General features: G+C 34.6%; 1 protein-coding gene across 1 annotated transcript in view; it reads left to right on the forward strand.

The window, feature by feature from the left end:
• Dlg2 (discs large MAGUK scaffold protein 2) overlaps positions 1 to 14,057 on the forward strand; it is a 2,085,086-nt gene that overhangs the window by 540,721 nt on the left and 1,530,308 nt on the right. The window lies entirely within an intron of this gene.

Here is a 14,057-nt window from a genome sequence, read left to right on the forward strand (position 1 = left end):
AAATCTGAGTTTTCACTAAAACAGAAAATCATGTTGTTATAAAGATGAATTCAGATAATATATGTAAAGCACTTACCATAATACCTTGTACAATTCTGAATAAATCTTAACAACTTCTTAAACAAGAATAAAATTTGAATTTCCTATGGCTTCATCCTATTTCTCTTTGCAACCCATGTCTTTTATTTTATTTAGGAAATCTCATTATGGCTTTCAATATTACTCATGTGCCAATAATTTCCATATGTCTAGCTGAGTTCTTTGCCTCTTTTTAAGCTTTAAATCCGTCTCTCTAATGAATGACTACATGTCCCCAACTGAAATCTTAAATGTTTTTTATTCTTTTTCATTTTTGTTTTCCAGCCTTCTGATTGACATCTATGTCTGATCCTCTCTTTCTACTTCCACCCACTGAGAACTACATCTCAATTTATTCAGGTGCTTATATAAAAAAACTGAAAGCATTCCATTCTTAATCCCATTCATTCTTAATCATCTGTACCCAATTAATCACTAAAATGTTATTGATTTACAACCACATATCCAACTAAATACTCATTTCGCTGTGGTTTCACTCTTCTGCATTTCAGCTTCAGCTTTCCTGGAGACTTCTTAACCTCGGAGTCTCACTCTTTATCTCTTCCATTACACTTCTCTAATGTATTTTGTATGTGGAAACCCAGAGTGTCTTTTAATTTTTTTTAATGGTACCAGTACTGGGGATTGAAATTCAGGGCTTTCACTGTCTTTTTTGCTTAATGCTGTTGCTTTACCACTTGAACCACAGCTCTACTTCTGGAATTTTGTTGATTAATAGGCAATATTCTGGGCTTCCTATGAACTGGAACAGCTATCTTCAGATCTCAGCCACCAGAATAGCTAGGATTACAGGTCTGAGCCTCTGGTGCCTGGTCAGAATGACATTTTAAAATAAAAAGGTGATTAATTTACTTTCCTGTTTAAAATCTTAGATCTTTACTTAATCCTCAAAATCACTCCATGAAATTAGCATGTATTTTAGAGGAGTAAAATCAGGCTAATAGTAAAGTGCCATGATCAGTGTGTTTTATTAGTAACAATGAATCTAATAGTCTGATAAAGCAGGAACTAGAAAACGTATCTTTGCCTCACCTGTGGCAAAAAATCTCATCCATTTTTACATCTCAAAGAAGTCTATTTTTATATTTTACAATATCACTACTAGTGCCCCAAGTTTATCAATGTTTATTAAGTCCATTCTTACAACTGAACCATGCTTCCAGTAATTGGAATTGCTTGGATGTAGAATAGCGTGATTGACCTTCCCCCAACACTACCATATGAATTCCCTGCTCCTGAGAAGAAATATAAAATAATAGTTGAGAACTAAAACATTTGGGAAATATCAGGCCATTAGGAAAGTCTCTCTTTAAGTTCTGTCATCTATAGAATAGCATAATAGAATTCCTGACTTTATGGTACTAAGGTACTAAGGTTAAGGCATGTAAGCACTTTATATAATCCTCTTGAATTTATATGCTGAAATGAAATACAGAATGAAAAAGAAGACTTAATGATTCAACATGTGCAAACAACTTAGAACAATTCTGGTGGAGTATTGCTGCATTTCCTAGGAAAGAAAGAAACGGGATTTGTTTTTCTGTTTTTGTTTTTTGGCGGTCATGGGCCTTGAACTCTGGGCCTGGGCGCTGTCCCTCAGCTCTTCAGCTCAAGGCGATCCCTCCATCGCTTGAGCCACAGCGCCACTTCCGGTTTTCTAGTGGTTTATTGGAGATAAGCGTCTCACTATCTTTCCTTCCCGGGCTGGCTTTGAACTGCAATCCTCAGATCTCAGCCTCCTGAGTAGCTAGGATTACAGGCATGAGCCACCGGCTCCCAGCTATTTTTAATTTTTTTAAATTTTATTTTCCTGTAAAGATGCTATACAGAGGGATTACAATTACATCAGTAAGGTAATGAGTACATTTCTTGTTGGGCATTGTTACCTCCTCCTTTGTATTTCCCCTACTATCCCTACCCTCCCTCCATATCTCCCCCTCCCTCCCTGCAAAAGTTGTAAAGTTAATTTCCAAGGTAGTGTCTTGTGAGTATCATTGTTGCAATGCATCATCCTGTGGGTACATTTGATATCAGTTGACTGGGGACAGACTGTAAAGATATTAGAATTATGTATAATATAAATGGAAGAATAATATAAAGAAAGGTTCAAGTGGGTATAAATTCTGATATTTTCCTTCTCCTGAAAAACTCTAGCTCTGTAATTGGAGCATACCAAATGTTCTCTCAACTGTCTTTGTGACTGCATGTGCTGCACAGTTCAGAGATGAATAGTGAGCAATTATTACTATGCTATTTAAGTATATATTTTCTGTTAAAAACTGGGGTTAAGTGACTGCCTATAAATTATCCAGGGGCGTTAAAAAGAAAACAATATCAGTCCCTTCCTTCCTTCCTGCCTTCCTTCCTGCATTCTTCCTGCCTGCCATCCTGCCTGCCTTCCTGCCTGCCTTCCTGCCTGTCTGCCTGTCTGCCTGCCTGCCTGCCTACCTTCTCCAGTATTTGAACTCAGGGCTTTATACTTACTTGGCTTAATTTCTAGTTGATTCTTTACCACTTAGCCATACCTTCAGCCTGTTTTTTCCCTAATATTTGGGATAGGGAACCTGTCAGATTTTTCTTCTTAGGTTTCTTAAACAACCCTCTTCCGGATGGCAGACTTCTGAATAGCTAGGATTACAGGTGTGAGCACTTGGCACTTGGCTAAAACCCAGTATTTCTTAGCTCTTTACATGATCAGTAGGTAGCACTTTTCCCTCTTGTGTAAAGAGTAATGTTTACTCTCCTAGTGATGTGGCCGAATCTGGACTGCTTTTCTGGCATTCCAGGGGAGACTGAATCAAGACATAGGGAACTGTACTCCATAAGCATTCCTGGACTTGAATTTACATCTTTGTCATTCATGTGCAGGCTCTAAATAGAAAATACTTACATCCATCTGTATGGACCTGCAGAGGAACATAAATGGCCCCAGATTGCCATTTGGAATGACTTAACTAATACCCTAGAGGTATTATATAATGAATATTTGCTGTTTGAGAACTTAATCAAATTATAGCCAGTATGCTACATACCTAGATCTGACCTATGTTATCATTTGACACTCTCAGACCTGTTGTGAATTTATACATCTATATTATCAAACATCTTATTTAGAAAATTATCTCTCTTCCCTCCTAAGTTTAAGTTAATTTTACAATTATCATCTATTTAAAATTCAATAAAATCATTTTTTCCAAAGTAACTTTTTCATGAATGGATGAACTTCCTTATAAAAGTACACCAAGATAACACATTATAAAGGGTAGGTTCATATTTTAAAACAACCTCCAAGTTAGTTCTTTGGATAGACTGTTAAACAATATTAGTAATAATAACACAGAATAGTAGCAATTCTGTGCAATTATTATATGCTTCTAAATTTGTGTCCCTTTAGATGAATCTTTGTTCTTTAGCATTACAAAGTACCCAAAGGAGTTTATATCATTCAATTTAGGTCAATATTTAGACCACTCTTTGATACCCACAACTTGTTGAGTTAAGCATTATAATCCCTACTTCATAGAGGAGAAAACGAAATTTTAGAAAATTTTCCAATTATTTCTCATGGTCATATAATGGTAGAAACTGAATTCAAATCAAAGTCTGCCTATATACAAAGTTTATTCATTTTCCAAGATTCTGGAGACCCTAGCAATAAAAATATTTTGGAATGTATAGAGTGAAATTGGAACAGCAAATAGTGGTATCAAGGAACTGTACTAAAAGTATCATTCAGGTAGGCTGACTCCTGGCAACACAGAACTTTGCTCCTAACTGTAAAGAGATGATAACAGTTGGCCAACAAAGTGGTAGGTGTGCACCATTCTGCCTTTAGCCATTCATTTATGAAGACATTGAGTGTTTGCCACATACTAGATACTCATGTAAGTCTTCTGTGAACTAACAGCAAAAATTTCCCATAGAGCTTATGACATCATGACACTTGATACTTCTTTCTTGTTCTGTCTCACATGTCTATTCTTCATAGCTGGCCAGCACTTCCTCCTCAGAAAAGGAAGTAACATGATACCTTTGATAGACTGCTGATCCTTGTAGACAATCAAAACAAAAAAATGAGACCAAAATAGAACTCCTATGTTATATAAGCTATACAGAGATCAAAGAATGTTAGTTCAACAAATTTTCAGCTAAAGAAGTAATATAGTATGCTGTACATAGAGTAAGCATGACATACTTTTGAATAAAAAGATAAATGAATAATAGATGCATGGAAATATTTATTAGTTTTATGTAATGAAAACTGTATAACTTCATTTATGAACTTACTGGTTATTACAGGCATTTGTTTTTTCTCCACACATTCTATATAATAGAACTTTATACAATTTTTTACATTTATGATTTATTCAGTTAATGATATAGTATTCATAATTATATCAATAGCTTATGTATGAGTGTTCGCTGTGTGAGACACAATGTTGTGATTCTCTTATATTACTTAATGAACTAATTCTATCAGTATTTGTTAAGACTATACATTAGACATTACCTAGTGTTGAGGATATAGCACTGAACAGACAGATCACAAAAAATTAAGCAAAATACATAAACTGAGTCTATCAAACAAAGGGAAAAGTCTTCAGAAGTGCCTTGTATAATTTTGAGTACAGTGTACTTAGAAGGCAACATTTAAACAAGCCCTTGAAGTAGATGAAAGAGTCACTTACTAGATATCATATGGAGAATACTGTAGGCAAAGGAACACCATTTAGAGACAGGTACTGTTATCTTCCATGTCTTAGCTAAGGAAACTGAAACTAAGTAATTTAAGTCAGACAAATAGAAAATTTCTTCTTTAGAGACCTAATATTTTCTTATGAAGCCTTCTTTTCCCTCAAAATACATTTTAGAAAGCTGTAATACAGTAGAAAGACTGCATTTAAAGTAATTAACTCTACATATACTTACAAGTCAAATACACAAAAAGAAGTGGGGAGCCTTCGCATCTTTCCATCAAGGCAACTCTTTTCTTGTTAGCATTGTCTTAGCTAAGTCAGTGACCTCATCAAGCCTAACCAAAGATTTTATGATGCTGTTCATGTTAAGGTTTGCAGCTCCTGTCTGCTTTTCTGGGAGTGCATCTATGTGAATTTCTACATTTAGGGTTAAGGGGGGCTGGTTGATTGGTATTATTTGCAAAGAAATAGTGCTATTTCCAAAGGGTCAATGACAGACCTCCTCTCTTGATCTTCTGCCCAATGTCACAATCTGAATGTATTTGTCAGATTTCAAGAGGATGAAATAGCAGGATTCAAGCTGGCCAGACAGGTTAGGTCAAATGGTTGTCTGGCTACCTCTGGCGGAAACATCAAACAGAGCCACAGCACCAGGATTACAGGAAGAACTAGAGGTATTACCATTGTGAAATAGCCTCTGTGTTTTCTGGAGAAAAAAAAAGAGAGAGAGAATGTCATGTAAAAGGAGAACCTTTTGATGTTATTTATTTCATTGCTGGTGCATTGAGATTGATGTTTTGGCTTGTGGCCTAGAATTTTACATTAATTCAAATACAAATGTTCTGGGGCTGGGAAGATGGCTCAGTGGTAGCGTGCTTGCCTCTCATGCAAGAGGCCCTGGGTTAGATTCCTCAGCACCACATAAGCAGAAAAAGCCAGAAGTGGCGCACTAGCCTTGAGCTGAGTTGCTGAGGGACAGTGCCCAGGCCAAAGTTCAGGCCCCACAACTGACAAATAAATAAATAACATACTAAAGCTACCAGCACAACTGTTTATCGCAGCATTATAGCTAAGATATGGAACCAACCCAGATGCCCTTCTAAATGAATGGATCAAGAAAATGTAGTACATATATACAACGGAATTCTATGCCTCCATCAGAAAGAATGACATTGCCCCATTTGTTAGGAAATGGAGACTTGGAAAAAATTATATTACGTGAAATAAGCCAGGCCCAAAGAAACATAGGTCCTATGGTTTACCTTATTTGCAATAACTAGTATATGTCTGAGACAAGCAGAAATGGTCAGATAAGTTGATGTTAGTCGAAATGAACTCCAAGATAAGGACTCAAATGGTTTTTCTTTCTTGCTATTGTTTCTAACATATTTATAAGATGATTTTTTTTGGTTGCTTTGTATGTCCCTCTCCCATGGTACAACCCCTGTTTTTTCACTGTATTTGATGTTGGTATAATTTGTGGAGGGGAAGGGAAAAAAACAAATTGTTTAAATAGGATACAGGTGGACCCATTACAACAATGAGATGTACAAGATGTTATCTTGAAAAACAAACTTTACAACTTAGGGGTGGGGGGAGATGAGAAGGGATGGTAAGGGTAAACAAAGGAGGAGGCAACAATTCTTGATAAGAAATGTACTCGTTTCCTTGCTCATGTAATTGTAACCCTTCTGTATGGTATTTTCACAATAAAAAAACTTATTAATAAAAAATACAGATGTTCTGACAAATGTAGGTCCCAATGATAATAAAAAATATAAACTCATGGAAAACCTAGGAAAATGAATGAATAATCAGAAAAGGAAGTCATCAAGGATTCTGTAAGAGGTTTTTGTGCTTTTGCTGGGAAGTAAGAGTGCACTGACAACTTTAAGGACATAAACACTCTCACAAAACTGAAATCTCAGCAAAAGGCAAAACCACAGGGTGCTGAATAGAGTGAGAGGAGGCTCTAGACTGGCAAGAGTGCTGTTCTATCAGCTCTTTTAACTTTTCCCTGGACACCACTCCCTACATGTTAAACCTAGGTCGAACTTAAATTTCCTTAAGAAGTTGCAATTTCCTATACTGGAGAATGAACCCCTAAGGAATTCTGTCAAGGCTTGCTTTCTTTCTGTCTTGGCCTCTTTCATTTTTACATTCCTCTTGGTATTGCATCTTGGTTTACTTTATTATTTGCCCAATTTGTATTTTTAATAAGGATCCAGACTTTATTTTAGCATAAAGACTTGAGAACACTAAAGAAAGCAATTTCAGACAATCATTTCTGGCTCTAGGTCCACAAAGAAAACAAATATTTCATAATTTTGAAGATGATACTGCTGGACTCAACTCACTCCTAGATTTTGAGATGGAATAGTATGTACATACTTCTTTATATCAGCTAAGCTTAAACCTGCAAGCACTAAAACTTCCGATATAATAAGTATGAGGATATCATACCCCCATAAAATGTTGATTATTTGAAAGAAGAAATCCTTACAATGAAATAAAATATTTTTAATATTCAACTGAAATTAATACATCAGTTGAACACTTGATGCTCATTGAAGATTGTTTTCAATTTATAATGGTATTGGCCCTATTTTTCAAATAGTATTTTTCTCTTTATTTCTCTGACATTTAGGAACTGAGACTTAGGGATTAAATTACTTTGGTAGGATCAAACAATTGAGACTGAGTGTAGCTGACTGAGGATTTTCCTACTACAAGTAAGAATCTTCAGTTGCCATTGGAGCTGAAGATAGAAATGACAAAGAAACCCACAGCAATATTGTTTGTTAGTAAGAATGCAAAATTGAAAATGTCTTGTTTTAGACATTGGAAATCAGGCTTAGATTTGTATTTTTCTAGCCATTAACTATCTCAGATACTTATGGGACTTTTCTGGAAGGCTACAAATGTAAGGAGGAGTCCATATCAATGTAGTGCTACCATTATTTCTGATGCAGAAAGTTTTGCATGTGGGTGACTACTGTACATTGAGTACAGTAGTCATGAGAAATCTTTAATGGGAAGCTTGTCTTCTTCATTAAAATAATACATTTTAAAAGAGCTAGATTTTTTGCATAGTAATAAAACAATAACCTCTTTTGTTTATTTTATGATATCATTTAGCACCGTTAATGTTTACCTGTTGAGACCATGGTATATGGAAACAAACAAAAATAGTATTTCATTATTTTGTTCTTTCACATCTTGCAAGAATGGGTATGATTCGCTTTCCATTTGTGAAATTTAGAAACCTTTCTCTTCTCAGTTATTGGCATACTTTGTAGGGCATGTGGTGCCAGATGCTCTTAAGGCATTAGAAATAGCCTGCAAGGAGTTAGAGACAGAATTGTCTACTGATGCTTCTCTACCACCATCTGAATCCAAGTCATTTCTTAGTAGGATTCATTAGCAGAGGCTGCCTCCTTCTGACAGCTTCATTTGGCAAGCTATACATGATGTAAACTTTATCCCACTTTTCAGTTCCTTTTCTTTCAACTTACTCTTAACCATAACTGCATAGGTGGTTAAAACTAGAGATGGTGGGCTAGAATTTATTTTCTGTCACTTAAATAAGTAACCATTAATAGTTATTACAATGAGATGAGGATTAGAATTTCATGCCTCCATAAAATGCATCCAAATTATAGAACAGATATCCTATCACTTACCTAATATTAAAAGGAAGAAAAAATAGAACTATACTCCTATTCCAATAAACTAAATAGAATATCTATATTGAGGATTGCTTTAAGTTTGCTTCCTTTATTTTGCCATATATTTATCCTCAAATAAGATATTTTAAATGAATATCCTTTATTAGACTTTAGAATTTACAGGATTGGCCTTGTAAAATTATTTATGATGACTTTTTGGATAGTCAAAGGAAGATATTCCAGTACATAGACTAAGGTAAACAAGAGAAAATCGACAAAACTGAGTAATGTACTGCAAAATTAAAAGGAAATCTGGAAGGTTGTTCTGTAGCATCATGGGCTATTGTTGTTGGAATGAGAGCAATTAAATAGCAGTAATAAATGTTGGTTTTACTTGAACATTGATAAATTTAGGATATTTCCAAAACAACATTTCTAAATTTTCATTTGATTTTCAGAAATGTGTGACTTTACGCTTTATTTAAAATATTTCTCAGATGGTAAAATATATGTGACTTCAAGAAGGTTAGTATCAACCATTTCTCAGAAGGTAAAATATAGGTAGAAAACCAATGCCTAATTGTTCCAGTGATGTGATAGTTTGGTGGTAAGGGGAATGAAAGAAGATTTAGATTTAAGTCAGAGTATTTAAAAAGGGAACATAGGCTATCATTGAACGTTGTGTGCTAGGATTACATATTATTAAAAAAGAATAACAATAAACTGTAGGAGACTAACAGAAACAAGGAATTAAAATTGACAAGAAAATAATTATAAAGATAAAGATAAATATACTTATATATTTATATATAAATGTAAATATATTTAGAAAGTTAAAAATCATGTGATTATAAATAGATTGAGTACTAAATGAAAATATAAGCTCTTAGAGTACCCTAAAAATAAATGTTACTTAATCACTGCCTGTAAACTAAACTAAGAACAATGTGTTTACTCAACAGAAGTTTTGACAAATAACAATATAGCTAACTAAGTGCAGAACAGGCAATATTAGTATCTGATCAATATGACTTTGAAGCCAAGGGAGGGGGAAGCATAAAAGCAAACAAGACAATAAAGAGAATGAACCTATAAGCAAAGAGGCTTTCCACTTAGAAATAAAATAGGTCTTTGGTGTGGCCACTTAGGTATAAAGAAACAAAAACTTTAATTGATGACCTTGAAATAAATGAAAACCAGAACACATCATAGAAATGTGTTGGTATAGCTACAATTGTGTTCAGAAGATATTGTAGACATCCTCATTTTATTATTTAAAATAAAATGCAATATTAAGCTAAGAAAGAATAAAAAAATTAATCTAAAGAAAGTAAAGAAAAATTAATAAGATCAGCACTTAGGGATACTAATGCAAAAGAAAATAACATTTGTGGAGGGGAAGGGAAAAAACAAATTGTATAAATAGGGATACAGGTGGACCCATTATGGGGGGGGAGGAGGATTGGGTGGGGGAGAGGGGGGAGGATGGGAAGGGGAAACAAAGGAGGAGGCTACAATGCTAGATAAGAAATATACTCAATATCTTGCCTATATAATTGTAACCCCTCTGTACAATATTTTCTCAATTAAAAAAAGAAAAGAAAAGAAAATCGATGAGAGAAAATGTCATAAAATATTAATTCAACCAAGCTTTGGCAAATAAATGCATAAAATAGAGAAGCAATGGCAAATCTGAGAATATGACATAGTAGGAATAACAATGATGAAATAATTACATTAAAATAAGTGAAAGAAATAAAATTGGGGCTGGGAAGGTGGCTCAGTGGTAGAGCGCTTGCCTTGCATGCATGGGGTCCTGGGTTCGATTCCTCAGCACCACATAAGCAAAAAGAAAAAGGCCGGAAGTGGCGCTGTGGCTTAAGTGGTAGAGCGCTAGCCTTGAGCTGAAGAGCTGAGGGACAGCACCCAGGCCCAGAGTTCAGCCCCATGACCGGACCCTCCCCCCCCAAAAAAAAGAGAAATAAAATTAAAAAGCCATCACGGCTCTATGTGAAAATAAATTTGAATATAGTATATTTAGCTTTGATGAACTTTTGCAAAGTTTTTCTTTAGTAGAGAAAAATTATTAAACACTATACAAAATTGAAGAGATGGTGAAAACATTGCCCATTTATATGAAAATGTATACTTTGTATTTATTTCTGAAAAATCATAGTGTTCTTTTTCTTTTTTCCTTTGATGCATTGGTTATTTCAAGGAGTGAAGCTTCATTTCCACATGGTGCCATTCACAGGTGGTTTTAGAGGTTATTCTCATAATACTGTTAAGGAACAGATAATTTCTCTGTTATTTAAGCTACCCCTAGAGTATTGTAAAAATGAGCTTTCCATCTTGTTTTCTACAGGTTTCATAAATACCAATTTGTAGCCTAGTAAGTCAGGGAAAGCTAGGAAGAAAAAGCAAACAAAGGGTAGATTCATCTCCATCAAAAATATATAAAAATTAGCAATATATTTTAAAATGCCAGAATTTTCCACATACATGAAGATATTTAAACATTACAGGAAAGTCAATATTCACGATTATTTTATTTAAATAATTAAAAAATAAAAATATCATACTATGTAGATTCTATAAGTAAGCATTTGATGATAGTAAGCCATTCCCAATTAAGAAAAATGATCTAAAGTAACATTAAAAGAAATTTTCTCAGGGTGATAAATACTAAATTCAATGGCAAACAATATGATTAACAGAAGTTTTAGAGCAAAAGAATTAAATCAGAATACACAAAAAGTTGGCCACTACAGTACTATTAGCACTCTTTTGGAGATTTTAAGCAACATAGTAAACTACAATAATGGTAATAAGAAGCATAGCTTTTGGGTTAGTCAATTTTCTATTATTGATATATTCCGCTTACTGTGTTAGAGATTTCATCCGTGGTCAGCTGGCTCATTGCTTTTATTAGTCCTATAACAAGGTGATATATCATGGCAGAAACACATAGCTGAAAAGATTGCTCACTTTGTGGTTGGAAGCAATAGAGAGAGCAGAACAGGAAGGGGTGGAATCACACTATCCCCTTTGGGGCCTTGTCCTACATGACTAGAGGATGTCCCACTGGGTTTCATCTCTGTAAATTTCCACCACCTCCTCCTAACACCACAGTGTGGAGCAAACTTCTTAACACTCACGCCTGTAGGGGGCATTCCAGATCCAAACCATGACAACTTTGTAATAAAATAGTAAGAAGTTCAGCATCAACTTAAGATGACACAATTGCATGATATAAATCCCCAAAAGTCAAATTAATACACCTAAGATATATGTAAGCTAAATAAATGAGTCAACAGTCAGCAGAAATATAATATCAAAACACATTTTAAAAAATCCAATAGGCTCTACTTACCAACTCAGTGAACCTAAGAAAAATAACAATATCTCCAAAATCAAATCAAGTAAGAGACAGTCACTTATGAGTCACTTATAAATGCGCCTTTATAAAGGATGAAATGAAAATATAGGAATTACCAGCATGTTGTTTTACCCATTGAAGGAGTCTAGTTCATAACTTAACTCTAGCACTCAGCATTCAGTCTCCTGAGTTACATACTTAGACATATGTATGTAGATGAAATATTGGGATTTGAATTCAGGGCCTCATGTTTGCTAGGCAGGTTGTCTATGCCTCTGTACTTGTTCTTGTTTTAGTTTTTGCAATGATGATTTTGAGACAGTTTTTCACTTCCTTTCCTGGGAGTTGGACCCTGAGCCTCCCTCCACCCCCATCCCCACCTCCCCCATACCCAGAGTTAACACTACTGTACCCAGCTTCTTCCAAGGAGAATGAGTTTCAAAGACTTTTCTGCCTAGGCTGACCTAGAATCACAATCTTAGCCTCTCTATGGATAGGATGACAGGTGTGTGCCACCACACCTAACTCATGGATGAGAAAAGGGATTGATTACACATGTGTGGCTGGTTTTGAGCTACAATTTTTCTATTCTCAGCCTTCTATGTAGCTAGGGTTATATGCATCTTAGAAGTATATTTTATTTTGGAAATTCTCCTTATTTTTAATAGCCAATTTTCTTCTTAACATCTGTAATAAAATGTCTTGAGGGTTAAAATACTGTTTGTGTCTGTATCTTCTAATTGCCAGAGAAGGAACATAAATACGTGACATGCTTTGCAGTTGTTACTAGAAACTGATTCGTACATTTTCAGGTTATTTTTCACTTTGACAGACATTACCTGGATTCTGGCTTAGCACTAGAAGTTTACAGATAGTGTATCTCAATGTAAAGTTATTCCAGAATCATCTTGGGCCTCTCAAAACCTGAGTGGTTGTGAATTACAGTTATACTAGGATTTTTTCCCTAGTAAATCTTTATTTCTCTAACAAATTGACACTCATTACAACTAATTACTGTATACCTTCATATACTAAACTCCCACATCGAGAGCATTTTAAAACCCTTTGGCAAATACTAATGTATTTGCAATATATTTTCTGCTTCTAATAGATTTGAAGAGTAAAATATTGATTAGTACCTTCTAATTCTATTATAGTCCACTGCTTCTAGTTAAACATTAAAGTAAAAATGTCAAATAATCTAACATTCAAACATCCCTTACTCATTTAAAATACATCATGAACATTTTTCAAAGTCCCTGGTATCCTTTGGTGACCGTTTCCTGTGACTCTGTAATAAAGAGACTATGCTCAGCAATTTCTTTATTATTAAACATTCATATTTATATTTCCTTATTAGAAACAATATTATATTGACCATCTTTAGATTTACAGCTGTGTGCTCAGACAAATATTTCAATGATGCCAGTTTATCAGAGCAAAACTCCAAGGTCAGAGAGAGTGTGATACTTTTAAATTTCAAAAGATACTATCAGACTGCCCTTCCAGATGAGTTTTGACATATATATTTCTACCAAAACTCTGGTTGCTTTCATAGTTATGCATTTCTCAGAAACTTAGATGCTCTTAATTTGTTTTTAATTTTTATTAAATGTGAAAGTAGTTTTCTTTTTTTTTTTTTAAGTATTGTGGTTTGAACTAAGGGCTTTGCACTTGCTATGTAGGTGCTCTATCACTTGAGTTACAACTCTCACAACTCCAGCCTGTTTCTCAAATCAGGTCACATATTTTGCCTGGGATGGCCTACACCATGATCCTCTTCTACTTTCTTACTATCTATAGTTTGATGAAAGATGTGTACCACTACACACACATCTTTCTGTTGAGATGGTATCATATGAACATTTTTGCTTAGGCTGGCCTGAACTCTGCTCCTCCCAATCTGAATTCATACTCAGGCATAAATATGAAAATAATCTCTGTATTTTAATTCATATATTTTGCTTATGATTGAAGTTGAAATTTGAAATTTTCTTATTGCCATTATGTTCATGTTTTCTTTTTCTAAATTGTTCTTTTCTAACATGTCTTTTTCTAATTAATTTTCATGAAATCATATTTTATTTGTTGTTTTGTTTTATTTTGTGCCAGTCTTGGCCTAGACACTGTCCCTGAGCTTTTATGTTCAGGGCTAGTGCTCTACCATTTGGACCACAGCTCCACTTCTGACTTCATATTTTTGAAGTTTCAGTC

Source organism: Dipodomys spectabilis, unplaced genomic scaffold (genome assembly GCF_019054845.1).
Source record: "Dipodomys spectabilis isolate Male_0828 unplaced genomic scaffold, ASM1905484v1 ptg000003l, whole genome shotgun sequence".
Classification (NCBI taxonomy): domain Eukaryota; kingdom Metazoa; phylum Chordata; class Mammalia; order Rodentia; family Heteromyidae; genus Dipodomys; species Dipodomys spectabilis.